Raw genomic sequence first — 14,518 nt, 5'->3', positions numbered from 1 at the left:
AGAGAAAAAGAAAGAAAAAGAAAGAAATAAAGTTGTGATCCAAGGCAAAAAGAGTGTGCTTAAGAACCCTGGACACCTCTAGTTGGGGACTCTAGCAAAGCTGAGTCACAATCTGAAAAGGTTCACCCAATTATGTGTCTGTGGCATGTATGTATCCGGTGGTAATACTGGAAGACAGAGTGCTTTGGGCCACGGCCAAGACTCAATAAGTAGCTGTGTTCAAGAATCATCATACTTAACTAGGAGAATCAATAACACTATCTGGATTCTGAGTTCCTAAAGAAGCCAATCATTCTGAACCTCAAAAGGATAAAGTGAGATGCCAAAACTGTTTGGAGGCAAAAAGCTACTAGTCCCGCTCATCTAATTTGGAGCTAAGTTTCATTGATAATTTGGAGTCTATAGTATATTCTCTTCTTTTTATCTTATTTGATTTTCAGTTGCTTGAGGACAAGCAACAATTTAAGTTTGGTGTTGTGATGAGCGGATAATTTGTATGCTTTTTGGCATTGTTTTTAGTATGTTTTTAGTATGATCTAGTTAGTTTTTAGTATATTTTTATTAGTTTTTAGTTAAAATTCACTTTTCTGGACTTTACTATGAGTTTGTGTGTTTTTCTGTGATTTCAGGTATTTTCTGGCTGAAATTGAGGGACCTGAGCAAAAATCTGATTCAGAGACTGAAAAGGACTGCAGATGCTGTTGGATTTTGACCTCCCTGCACTCGAAGTGGATTTTCTGGAGCTACAGAAGCCCAATTGGCGCGCTCTCAACGGCGTTGGAAAGTAGACATCATGGGCTTTCCAGAAATATATGATAGTCCATACTTTGCCCAAGATTTGATGGCCCAAACCGGCGTTCAAAGTCACCTACAGAATTTCCAGCGTTAAACGCCGGAACTGGCACCAAAATGGGAGTTAAACGCCCAAACTGGCACCAAAGCTGGCGTTTAACTCCAGGAAGAGTCTCTACACGAAAATGCTTCATTGCTCAGCCCAAGCACACACCAAGTGGGCCCGGAAGTGGATTTTTATGTCATTTACTCATCTCTGTACACCCTAGGCTACTAGTTTTCTATAAGTAGGACCTTTTACTATTGTATTTTCATCTTCGGACATCTAGTTCTGAGATCATTTGGGAGGCTGGCCATTCGGCCATGCCTAGACCTTGTTCTTATGTATTTTCAACGGTGGAGTTTCTACACACCATAGATTAAGGTGTGGAGCTCTGCTGTACCTCGAGTATTAATGCAATTACTATTGTTCTTCTATTCAATTCCGCTTGTTCTTTGTCCAAGATATCACTTGTTCTTCAACTTGATGAATGTGATGATCCGTGACACTCATCATCATTCTCACTCATGAACAAGGTGACTGACAACCACTTCTGTTCTACAAGCAATCAAGGCTCTAGTGTTTATCTCTTTGATTCCTGATACACGATGCATGGTTGATCGCCTGACAACCGAATGCTCGCCTGACAAACGAGCCAGCCATTCCGTGAGATCAGAGTCTTCGTGGTATAGGCGAGAACTGATGGCGGCATTCAAGAGAATCCGGAAGGTCTAACCTTGTCTGTGGTATTCTGAGTAGGATTCAATGATTGAATGACTGTGACATGCTTCAAACTCCTAGCAGGCGGGGCGTTAGTGACAGACGCAAAAGAATCACTGGATTCTATTCCGGCCTGACCGAGAACCGACAGATGGATAGCCGTGCCGTGACAGGGTGCGTTGAACATTTCCACTGAGAGGATGGGAGGTAGCCACTGACAACGGTGAAACCCTTGCATAAGCTTACCATGGAAAGGAGTAAGAAGGATTGGATGAAGACAGTAAGAAAGCAGAGAGACGGAAGGGAAAGCATCTTCATACGCTTATCTGAAGCTCTCACCAATGATATACATAAGTACCTCTATCTTTATCTTTATGTTTTATTCATACATCATCTATACCCATTTGAGTCTGCCTGACTAAGATTTACAAGGTGACCATAGCTTGCTTCATACCAACAATCTCCGTGGGATCGACCCTTACTCGCGTAAGGTTTATTACTTGGACGACCCAGTGCACTTGCTGGCTAGTTGTGCAAAGTTGTGTAGTGATCACAATTTCGCGCACCAAGGAGCAATGCTTGAAGAATCAGGAGAGGTTGTTGAAGAGAAGAGGAAGGGAAGAAACTGTGTGGTGAGCGCCGAGGACAATGAGGCCGCGGTGGTGCCTGCGTCAGCGGATAAAATGGCTGAACGGACAGAGAAGAGAGATAGAGAGAAGAAGAGGGTAGAGAAGAGAAAAGGAAAGAGAGGGAAGGGTGTTTGGCGATGGCTCGGGGTTGCCGGACAAAGGTCGGTGGTGATGAGAATCAGAGGTTGATGATGGTGTTAATGGAGGTTTGGAGGGAAAGAGGAGAAAAGAAACGTTGGATGTTGATGGTGAGTGAGTGACACGAATGGGTAGGGTTCACGAGTAAGGGATGTAAGTGGATTTAAATCCACTCGTACGCATCACTGACGCGTGCGTGTGGGTGGAGAGAAATGAAGGTGAGGCGTACGCGTCGGGTGAAATTGTGCTAAACGCACAATTCCAGCGCCGTTGTCACGCAACTCTCTATAATTTTTTCATTGGGGTGGGATTTTATTACGATGCATACGTGTCAGGGACGCGCATGTGTGGGTTGCGTTGTGCGTCTAGCACCCTATCAGCATAGGTTTAGCCCAGCTCTCTGTTTATTTTTGCGAAAACGCAAAAATCAACATCAACGCGTACGTGTCGGGGACGCGCACGCGTGGATTGCCCCCTTTTTTTACATACCAGCTATTAAATTAATGCCAAACATGATTAAACCAGTAAAACCACAATTTAAACTAAATAAACATAACTAAAAATTGAAAATTTAACTTATTACCAATAGAATAAAAGAAAAAATAGAAAGAATTTACCATGGTGGGGTGTCTCCCACCTAGCACTTTTGGTTAAAGTCCTTAAGTTGGACATTCGGTGAGCTCCTTGTCAGGGTGGCTTATGCTTGAACTCTTCCTTGAATCCCCACCAATGTTTGTGATTCCAATAGCCTCTGGGATCCCAAACCTTATTTTCACACCCGTCTTCAAGCTGATCACGATGATTCCCTCCGGGTGGTAAGCAAGCCGAATTCTCATTAAGGCACCAAACTATCCTCCTAGACCCTGTCAATTGATAACTACACCAACCTTTGTATCCACTCCTTGAAGCTTCAACTATAATGAGCCTAGAATTACAATGCCAACCACTAAACATCCTCCTCTTATGCTTAATTCCGCAAAGCGCCCTAAGTTGGCCATTCGTTTCAAGCAAGCCAAATTCGAGTGGAATAATAAAGCTAAGAGTTATGAGTTTTACCCACTCAAATGAAGGATTAGATGGTAACTTAGGTGGAGGAGTTTCCAATGATCTTAACAAAGCACGTTCCACTCCCGTCCATCCTCTTCTAAGGGTTTCCACTACTTGACAATGTGCTTCAAGCTCTACCTCTTGCCAAGCTTCCTCAAGTTCACATTCTTCTTCACCAATATCTTCAAGATATTTCCTATCACTCAAATCATAAATAGGAGGTTGAGTGAAATCTACCTCATCATCAATTCCAAGTTTAATGGGGAAGGATTCCTCAAGCTCAAAAGGATCATATGTTGATGCGGAATCATCATAGATGGGAGGACTTGTTGTTTGTACCATTTCTTCCAATTCTTTAATCACATTATGCCTTGGGGGTTGTGCACTATCCTCCTTGATATCATTTTCAAACTCCATGGAAGAAGACTCTTCAACTTGAGATTCCTCTTTTCACCCAACATTTCCTAAATCTTCAACCACTTCCTTTGGTTCAATTATCTCTACTTCCTCCTCTTGTTGCACTTCTTGATTTAACTTTTACTCTTCCCCTTGAAGGTCCAAATTTTCCTTCTCATTGTGTTTCTCAACTAATCCTCCAAATGTTTGGGCGTGCCACATGATGAGCGGATAATTTATACGCTTTTTGGCATTGTTTTTAGTATGTTTTTAGTATGTTTTAGTTAGTTTTTATTATATTTTTATTAGTTTTTATTTAAAATTAACTTTTCTGGACTTCACTATGAGTTTGTGTATTTTTCTGTGATTTCAGGTATTTTCTGGCTGAAATTGAGGGACCTGAGCAAAAATCTGATTCAGAGGCTGAAAAAGGACTGCAGATGCTGTTGGATTCTGACCTCCCTGCATTTGAAGTAGATTTTCTGGAGCTACAGAAGCCCAATTGGTGCGCTCTCAATTGCGTTGGAAAGTAGACATCCAGGACTTTCCAGTAATATTTAATAGTCCATACTTTGCCCAAGATTTGATGGCCCAAACCGGCGTTCCAAATCAGCTCAAGAATTCCCGGCGTTTAACGCCGGAACTGGCACAGAAGTGGGAGTTAAACGCCCAAACTGGCACAAAAGCTGGTGTTTAACTCCAAGAAAAGTCTCTACACATAGAAGCTTCAATGCTCAGCCCAAGCACACAGCAAGTGGGCTCGGAAGTGGATTTTTATGTCTTTACTCATTTCTGTAAACCCTAAGCTACTTGTTCTCTATAAATAAGACCTTTTGCTATTGTATTTTCATCTTGGTTCTTCTGGATCCCTCTCTGGGGCAGAGCCAATGATCACCATTATCACTTATGTATTTTCAATGGTGGAGTTTCTACACACCATAGATTAAGGTGTGGAGCTCTACTGTACCTCGAGTATTAATGCAATTACTACTGTTCATCTATTCAATTCAGCTTATTCTTGTTTTAAGATATTCATTTGCACCCAAGAACATGATGAATGTGATGATTATGTGACGCCCATCATCATTCTCACTTATGAACGCGTGCCTGACAACCACCTCCATTCTACATGCAAATAAGGCTTGAGTGGATATCTCTTGGATTCCTTAATCAGAATCTTCGTGGTATAAGCTAGAATCCATTGGCGGTCATTCTTGAGAATCCGGAAGGTCTAAACCTTGTCTGTGATATTCTGAGTAAGATTCAGGGATTGAATGACTGTGACGAGCTTCAAACTCGTGATTGTGGGGCATTAGTGACAGACGCAAAAGAATCACTGGATTCTATTCCGACATGATCGAGAACCGACAGATGAATAGCCGTGCTGTGACAGAGTGCATTGAACATTTTCACTGAGAGGACGGGACTGTAGCCACTGACAACGGTGATGCCCAACATACAGCTTGCCATGGAAAGGAGTAAGAAGGATTGGATGAAGACAGTAGGAAAGCAGAGAGACGGAAGGGACAAAGCATCTCCATACGCTTATCTGAAGTTCTCACCAATGAATGACATAAGTATCTCTATCCTTATTTTATGTTTTATTTATCTTTTAATCATTAATCCTCCATAACCATTTGAATCCGCCCGACTGAGATTTACAAGATGACCATAGCTTGCTTCATACCAACAATATCCGTGGGATCGACCCTTACTCGCGTAAGGTTTATTACTTGGACGACCCAGTGCACTTGCTGGTTAGTTGTGCGAAGTTGTGATAAAGAGTTGAGATTGCAAGCAATTGAGCGTACCATGTTGATGGCGCCATTTATGATCACAATTTCGTGCACCAAGTTTTTCGCGCCATTGCTGGGGATTGTTTGAGTTTGGACAACTGACGGTTCATCTTGTTGCTTAGATTAGGTATTTCTCTTCAGAATTTTTAAGAATGAATTCTAGAGTTTCAAGGTGATGTTTTCATCATCACCAAAGCTGATTGATTCTCATCAATTTAGCTCTTGAATGCAATGTCCTGCTGAAGCTTGGCTAGCCATGTCTAATTTCTTTAGACTAAAGCTTTAGACTAACATTGCATGATTCCTGGAATTCTTATTAAAAATTTTGAATCTCTTTATTTTCTTTTCCACTCTATTTTTGAAAAAATCCAAAAAAAAATTATAAAATCTTAAAATCAAAAATATTTTTATGTTTCTTGTTTGAGTCTAGTGTCTAATTTTAAGTTTGGTGTCCATTGCATGTTTTTAGTCTTCTAATTTTCGAAAATTACATGCATTATGTTCTTCATTGATCTTCAAGTTGTTCTTGATGATTTCCTTGCTCTAATCTTTAAATTCTCTTGTCTTGAGTGTTTTGTTGTTTCTCATATGCATTCTCAATTTGTTAGTGTCAGTAGTATACAAACTTCTAAGTTTGGTGTCTTGCATGCATTGTTTATTTGATCTTAGTTTCATTTTGATTATTCCTCATCATTAAAAATTCAAAAAAAAATTTTTAATGTGTGTCTTTTCAAGTCAATAATACAGAGAATTGAAGATTCAGAACATACAGCAGAGGAATTACACAGAAAAAGCTGGGCGTTCAAAACGCCCAGCGAGGAAGGAAAACTGGCGTTTAAACGCTAGCCAGGGTACCTGGCTGGGCGTTTAACGCCCAAAAGGGTAGCATTTTGGGTGTTAAACACCAGAATGGATACCATTCTGGGCGTTTAACGCCGGGATGGCACAAGAAGGAAGATTTTGTTTTTACTTCAAATTTTTTCAAGTTTTCATAATTTTTCAAAATCAAATCTTTTTCAAATCATATTTTTTCAATCATATATTTTCAAAATCAATTTCTTTCCATTTTTCAAAAATTACTTGCTAACAATTAATGATTTGATTCGACATTTCAAGTATGTTGCCTTTTCTATTGAGAAAGGTTTAATGTCTGAATCATATCTTTTAAATTTCTTGTTAGCCAAGTCATTAATTTTAAAAATCAAATCTTTTTAAATTGTTTTTCCATCATCTCTTTTCAATCATATCTTTTCAATCACATCTTTTTCAAAATTAATTTTCAATAATATCTTTTTGATTTCTACTTTCAAAAAATCTTTTTCAAAAATCACTTTATTTCTTTCCTAACTTTAATTTTCGAAAATCATCAATCAAATTTTCAAAATTTCTTTTAATTATTTTAAAATCTTTTACTTTAATTTCAAAAATTCTTCCCCTCTTCTCACATCCTTCTATTTATGGACTAACACTCCTCCTCAATTCACAATTCGAACTCTATCCCTCTTGATAAGTTCGAATTCTTCTACCTCCTCCTTCTATTCTTCTTTTCCTCTGACACCTCAAGGAATCTCTATCCTGTGACATAGAGGATTCCATACTTTCTTATTCTCTTCTCTTTCATATGAGCAGGAGCAAAGACAAAAGCATTCTTGTTAAGGCTGACCCTGAACCTGAAAGGACCTTGAAGCGAAAGCTAAGAGAAGCTAAAGCACTACTCTCTGTAGAGGACCTAACAAAAATCTTCAAACAAGAAGAAGACATGGCAGCCGAAAACAACAACAATGCCAACAATGCAAGGAAGGTGCTGGGTGACTTTACTGCACCTACTCCTGACTTCTATGGGAGAAGCATCTCTATCCCTGCCATTGGAGCAAACAACTTTGAGCTTAAGCCTCAATTAGTTTCTCTAATGCAACAGAATTGCAAGTTCCATGGACTTCCATTGGAAGATCCTCATCAGTTTTTAGTTGAATTCTTGCAAATCTGTGACACTGTCAAGACCAATGGAGTTTACCCTGAGGTCTACAGACTTATGCTATTCCCTTTTGCTATAAGAGACATAGCTAGGATGTGGTTAGACTCACAACCTAAAGAAAGCCTGAACGCTTGGAAAAAGCTAGTCAATGCCTTCCTGGCAAAGTTTTTTCCACCTCAAAAATTGAGTAAGCTTAGAGTGGAAGTCCAAACCTTCAGACAGAAGGAAGGTGAATCCCTCTATGAAGCTTGGAAAAGATACAAACAATTGATCAGAAAGTGTCCTTCTGGCATGCTTTCTGAATGGAGCATCATAGGTATCTTCTATGATGGTCTGTCTGAACTGTCCAAGATATCATTGGACAGCTCTGCTGGAGGATCTCTTCATCTGAAGAAGACGCCTGCAGAAGCTCAAGAACTCATTGAAATGGTTGCAAATAACCAATTCATGTACATTTCTGAAAGGAATCCTGTGAATAATGGGATGAATCAAAAGAAAGGAGTTCTTGAGATTGATACTCTGAATGCCATATTGGCTCAGAACAAAATATTGACTCAGCAAGTCAATATGATTTCTCAAAGTCTGTTTGGAATGCAAGCTGCACCAGGCAGTACTAAGGACACTTCATCTGAAGAAGAAGCTTATGATCCTGAGAACCCATCAATGGAAGAGGTGAATTACATGGGAGAACCCTATGGAAACACCTATAATCCTTCATGGAGAAATCATCCAAATCTCTCATGGAAGGATCAACAGAGACCTCAACAAGGTTTCAACAACAATAATGGTGGAAGAAACAGGTTTAGCAATAGCAAGCCTTTTCCATCATCTTCTCAGTAACAGACAGATAATTCTAAGTAGAGCCACTCTGACTTAGCAAACATGGTCTCTGATCTAATCAAAACCACTCAAAGTTTCATGACTGAAACAAGGTCCTCCATTAGAAACTAAGAGGCACAAGTGGGTCAGCTGAGTAAGAAAGTTACTGAACTCCCTCCTAGTACTCTTCCAAGCAATACAGAAGAAAATCCAAAAGGAGAGTGCAAGGCCATCAACATGGCTGAATTTGGAGAGGAGAAAGAGGCAGTGAGCGCCACTGAGGAAGACCTCAATGGACGTCCACTGGCCTCCAATAAGTTCCCTAATGTGGAACCATGGGAATCTGAGGCTCACACTGAGACCATAGAGATTCCATTGGATTTACTTCTGCCATTCATGAGCTCTGATGAGTATTCTACCTCTGAAGAGGACGAAGATGTCACTGAAGAGCAAGTTACTAAGTACCTTGGAGCAATCATGAAGCTAAATGACAAGTTATTTGGTAATGAGATTTGGGAGGATGAACCCCCTTTGCTCACCAAAGAACTGGATGACTTGACTAGGCAGAGATTACCTCAAAAGAGACAGGATCCTGGGAAGTTCTCAATACCTTGTACCATAGGCACCATGACCTTCGAGAAGGCTCTGTGTGACCTAGGGTCAAGCATAAACCTCATGCCTCTCTCTGTAATGGAGAAGCTAGGGATCTTTGAGGTGCAAGCTGCAAGAATCTCACTAGAGATGGCAGACAATTCAAGAAAACAAGCTTATGGACTTGTGGAGGATGTTCTGGTAAAGGTTGAAGACCATTACATCCCTGCTGATTTCATAGTCCTAGAGACTGGGAAGTGCATGGATGAATCCATCATCCTTGGCAGACCTTTCCTAGCCACAACAAAGGCTGTGATTGATGTTGACAGAGGAGAATTGATCATTCAAGTGAATGAAGAATCCTTTGTGTTTAAGGCTCAAGGATATCCCTCTGTAACCATGGAGAGGAAGCATGAAGAGCTTCCCTCAAAACAGAGACAAACAGAGCCCCCACAGTCAAACTCTAAGTTTGGTGCTGGGAGGCCACAACCAACTTCTAAGTTTGGTGTTAAACCCCCACATTCAAACTCTAAGTTTGGTGTTGGGAGGTTCCAACATTGCTCTGAGTATCTGTGAGGCTCCATGAGAGCCCACTGTCAAGCTACTGACATTAAAGAAGCGCTTGTTGGGAGGCAACCCAATGTTATATTTATCTATTTTCCTTTGTTATTTTATGTTTTCTATAGGTTGATGATCATGGGAAGTCACAAAATCAATTGAAAAAGCAAAAACAGAATGAAAAACAGAAAGAAAAACCAGCACACCCTGGAGGAAAATTTGCTGGCATTTAAACGCCAGTGAAGATAGCAAAATGGGCGTTTAACGCCCAGTCTGGCACCATTCTAGGCGTTTAACGCCAGAAAGGGGCACCAGACTGGCGTTTAACGCCAGGAATGGGCACCAAGCTGGCGTTAAACGCCAGAAATGGGCAACAGCCCGGCGTTTAACTCCAGGATTGGCAGAAGGAGCATTTTTGCTCGCCACTTGGTGCAGGGATGAATTATCCTTGACACCTCAGGATCTGTGGACCCCACAGGATCCCCACCTACCCCACGACTCTCTCTCTTCTTCACCCATTCACCAATCACCTCAACACCTCTTCCCCAAAAACCCCTCACCTATCAAATCCCATCATTCTCTTCACCACTTCCATGAAGTTGTGGCCATGAAGAAGGTGATCCCCGAGGTCCCTTTCAAACTCAAAAAGAGTGAATATCTGGAAATCCAACATGAGATCCGAAAAAGAGGTTGGGAAGTTCTTACCAACCCCATTCAACACGTCGGAATCTTAATGGTTCAAGAGTTCTATGCCAATGCATGGATCACCAAGAACCATGATCAAAGTGTGAACCCGGACCCAAAGAATTGGATTACAATGGTTCGGGGGAAATGCTTAGATTTTAGTCCGGAAAATGTAAGGTTGGCATTCAACTTGCCCATGATGCAAGGAGATGAACACCCCTACACTAGAAGGGTCAACTTTGATCAAAGGTTGGACCAAGTCCTCATAGACATCTGTGAAGAGGGCACTCAATGGAAGAGAGATTCAAGAGGGAAGCCGGTTCAACTGAGAAGGCATGACCTCAAGCCCGTGGCTAGGGGATGGTTGGAGTTTATCCAACGCTCAATCATTCCCACTAGCAACCGGTCCGAAGTTACTATAGACCAGCTATCATGATTCATAGCATCATGATTGGAGAGGAAGTAGAAGTTCATGAGGTTATATCCCAAGAACTTTATAAGGTGGCGGACAAGTCCTCTACCTTGGCAAGGTTAGCCTTCCCTCATCTCATTTGTCACCTCTGTAATTCAGTTGGAGTTAACATAGACGGAGACATCCTCATTGATGAGGACAAGCCCATCACTAAGAAGAGGATGGAGCAAACAAGAGATCCCACTCATGGACATGAGGAGATTCCTCATCATGAAATCCCTGAGATGCCTGATGAGCGGATAATTTATACGCTTTTTGGCATTGTTTTTAGGTAGTTTTTAGTAAGTTCAAGCTACTTTTAGGGATGTTTTCATTAGTTTTTATGTTAAATTCATATTTCTGGACTTTACTATGTGTTTGTGTGTTTTTCTGTGATTTCAGGTAATTTCTGGCTGAAATTGAGGGACTTGAGCAAAACTCTGATAGGAGGCTGACAAAAGGACTGCTGATGCTGTTGGAATTTGACCTTCTTGCACTCGAAATGGATTTTCTGGAGCTACAGAACTCCAAATGACGCGCTCTCAATGGCGTTAGAAAGTAGACATCCAGAGCTTTCCAGAAATATATAATAGTTCATACTTTATTCGGAAATTGACGACGTAAATTGGCGTTGAACGCCAAGTACATGCTGTTGTCTGGAGTTAAACGCCAGAAACACGTCATGATCCGGAGTTGAATGCCCAAAACTCGTTATAACTTGGAGTTCAACTCCAAGAGAAGCCTCAGCTCGTGGATAGATCAAGCTCAGCCCAAGCATACACCAAGTGGGCCCCGGAAGTGGATTTATGCATTAATTACTTACTCATGTAAACCCTAGTAGCTAGTCTAGTATAAATAGGATAATTTACTATTGTATTAGACATCTTTGGTCTCAGTTTCAATTTATTCTTCATCTTAAGAGGCTATTGATCACGTTTTAGGGGGCTGGCCATTCGGCCATGCCTGAACCTTTCACTTATGTATTTTCAACGGTGGAGTTTCTACACACCATAGATTAAGGGTGTGGAGCTCTGCTGTACCTCAAGTTTCAATACAATTACTATTATTTTCTATTCAATTCTCTTTTATTCTTATTCCAAGATATACGTTGCACTTCAACTTGATGAATGTGATGATCCGTGACACTCATCACCATTCTCACCTATGAACGCGCGTGACTGACAACCACTTCCGTTCTACCTTAGGCCGGGCGCATATCTCTTAGATTCTCCAACAGAATCTTCGTGGTATAAGCTAGATAGATGGCGGCATTCATGGGAATCCGGAAAGTCTAACCTTGTCTGTGTTATTCCAAGTAAGATTCCGGGAATCCGGAAAGTCTAACCTTGTCTGTGGTATTCCGAGTAGGATTCCGGTATTGAATGACTGTGATGAGCTTCAAACTCCTGAAGGCTGGGCGTTAGTGACAGACGCAAAAGGATCAATGGATTCTACTCCAACCTGATTGAGAACCGACAGATGATTAGCCGTGCTGTGACAGAGTATTTGGACCATTTTCACTGAGAGGATGGGATGTAGCCGTCAACAAGGGTGATGCCTCCAGACGATTAGCCGTGCAGTGACAGCGCATAGGACCATTTTTCTGAGAGGATTAAAAGTAGCCATTGATGATGGTGATGCCCTACATACAGCTTGCCATGGAAAGGAGTAAGAAGGATTGGATGAATGTAATAAGAAAGTAGAGATTCGAAAGGATTCTAGCATCTCCACACGCCTATCTGAAATTCCCACTATTGATTTACATAAGTATTTCTATCCTATTTTATTTTCTGTTTATTTATTATTTTTGAAATCATCATAAATCAATTAATCTGCCTAACTGAGATTTACAAGGTGACCATAGCTTGCTTCATACCAACAATCTCTGTGGGATCGACCCTTACTCACGTAAGGTATTACTTGGATGACCCAGTACACTTGCTGGTTAAGTTGAACGAAGTTGTGAGCTTCTCTAACAGTGCCTGGAACTCTTTTATCACAATTTCGTCCACCAATACCTCAAGGGATGCACTTTCCTCCACAAAACTATTGGGAGCAAATCAACACCTCCCTAGGAGAATTGAGTTCCAACATGGGACAACTAAGGGTGGAGCACCAAGAACATTCCATCCTCCTCCATGAAATTAGAGAAGATCAAAGAATCATGAGAGAGGAGCAACAAAGGCAAGGAAGTGACATTGAGGAGCTCAAGCACTCCATAAGATCTTCAAGAGGAAGAACAAGCTGCCATCACTAAGGTGGACCCGTTCTTTAATCTCCTTGTTCTCTATTTTTCTGTTTTTCAAATTTTTATGCTTATGTTTATCTATGTTTGTGTCTTATGATCATTAGTGTCTTAGTATCTATGCCTTAAAGTTATGAATGTCCTATGAATCCATCACCTTTCTTAAATGAAAAATGTTTTAATTACAAAAGAACAAGAAGTACATGATTTCGAATTCATCCTTGAAACTGGTTTAGTTATTTGATGTGGTGACAATACTTTTTGTTTTCTGAATGTATGCTTGAACAGTGCATATGTCTTTTGAATTTGTTGTTCATGAATGTTAAAATTGTTGGCTCTTGAAAGAATGATGAAAAAGGAGACATGTTACTGAGGATCTGAAAAATCATAAAAATGATTCTTGAAGCAAGAAAAAGCAGTAAATTCAAAAAAAAGCAAGCAGAAAAAGCCAATATCCCTTTAAACCAAAAGGCAAGGGTAATAAAAAGGATCCAAGGCTTTGAGCATCAGTGGATAGGAGGGCCTACAGGAATAATATCCTGGCCTAAGCGGCTAAACCAAGATGTCCCTAACCATGTGCTTGTGGCGTGAAGGTGTCAAGTGAAAACTTGAGACTGAGCGGTTAAAGTCGTGATCCAAGGCAAAAAGAGTGTGCTTAAGAACCCTGGACACCTCTAATTAGGGACTCTAGCAAAGCTGAGTCACAATCTGAAAAGGTTCACCCAGTTATGTGTCTGTGGCATGTATGTATCCGGTGGTAATACTGGAAAACAGAGTGCTTTGGGCCACAGCCAAGACTCATAAAGTAGCTGTGTTCAAGAATCAACATACTTAACTAGGAGAATCAATAACACTATCTGAATTCTGAGTTCCTATAGATGCCAATCATTCTGAACTTCAAAGGATAAAGTGAGATGCCAAAACTGTTCGGAGGCAAAAAGCTACTAGTCCCGCTCATCTAATTGGAGCTAAGTTTCATTGATAATTTGGAGTCCATAGTATATTCTCTTCTTTTTATCCTATTTGATTTTCAGTTGCTTGGGGACAAGCAACAATTTAAGTTTGGTGTTGTGATGAGCAGATAATTTATACACTTTTTGGCATTGTTTTTAGTATGTTTTTAGTATGTTTTAGTTAGTTTTTATTATATTTTTATTATTTTTTATTTAAAATTCACTTTTCTGGAATTTACTATGAGTTTGTGTATTTTTCTGTGATTTCATGTATTTTCTGGCTGAAATTGAGGGACCTGAGCAAAAATCTGATTCAGAGGCTGAAAAATGACTGCATATGTTGTTGGATTCTGACCTTCCTGCATTCGAAGTAAATTTTCTAGAGCTACAGAAGCCCAATTGGCGTGATCTTAATTGGGTTGGAAAGTAGACATCCAGGGCTTTCCAGCAATATTTAATAGTCCATACTTTGCCCAAGATTTGATGGCCCAAACCGGCGTTCCAAATCAGCTCAAGAATTCCCGGCGTTTAACGCTGGAACTGGCACAGAAGTGGGAGTTAAACACCCAAACTGGCACAAAAGCTGGCGTTTAACTCCAAGAAAAGTCTCTACACATAGAAGCTTCAATGCTCAGCCCAAGCACATACCAAATGGGCCCAGAAGTGGATTTTTATGTCATTTAC

At 40.6% G+C, this 14,518-nt stretch overlaps 1 non-coding gene across 1 annotated transcript; it reads right to left on the bottom strand.

The window, feature by feature from the left end:
- Positions 1-7,722: 7,722 nt before the first annotated feature.
- Positions 7,723-7,826, bottom strand: LOC130978089 (small nucleolar RNA R71). The gene has a single exon (XR_009085753.1). It is a non-coding gene; the product is annotated as a small nucleolar RNA R71 (small nucleolar RNA).
- Between the last annotated feature and the right edge of the window lie 6,692 nt (positions 7,827-14,518).

The sequence above is a fragment of the Arachis stenosperma genome, chromosome 4 (assembly GCF_014773155.1).
Source record: "Arachis stenosperma cultivar V10309 chromosome 4, arast.V10309.gnm1.PFL2, whole genome shotgun sequence".
Classification (NCBI taxonomy): Eukaryota; Viridiplantae; Streptophyta; class Magnoliopsida; order Fabales; family Fabaceae; genus Arachis; species Arachis stenosperma.
This window is presented reverse-complemented; position numbering and strand designations above follow the sequence as displayed.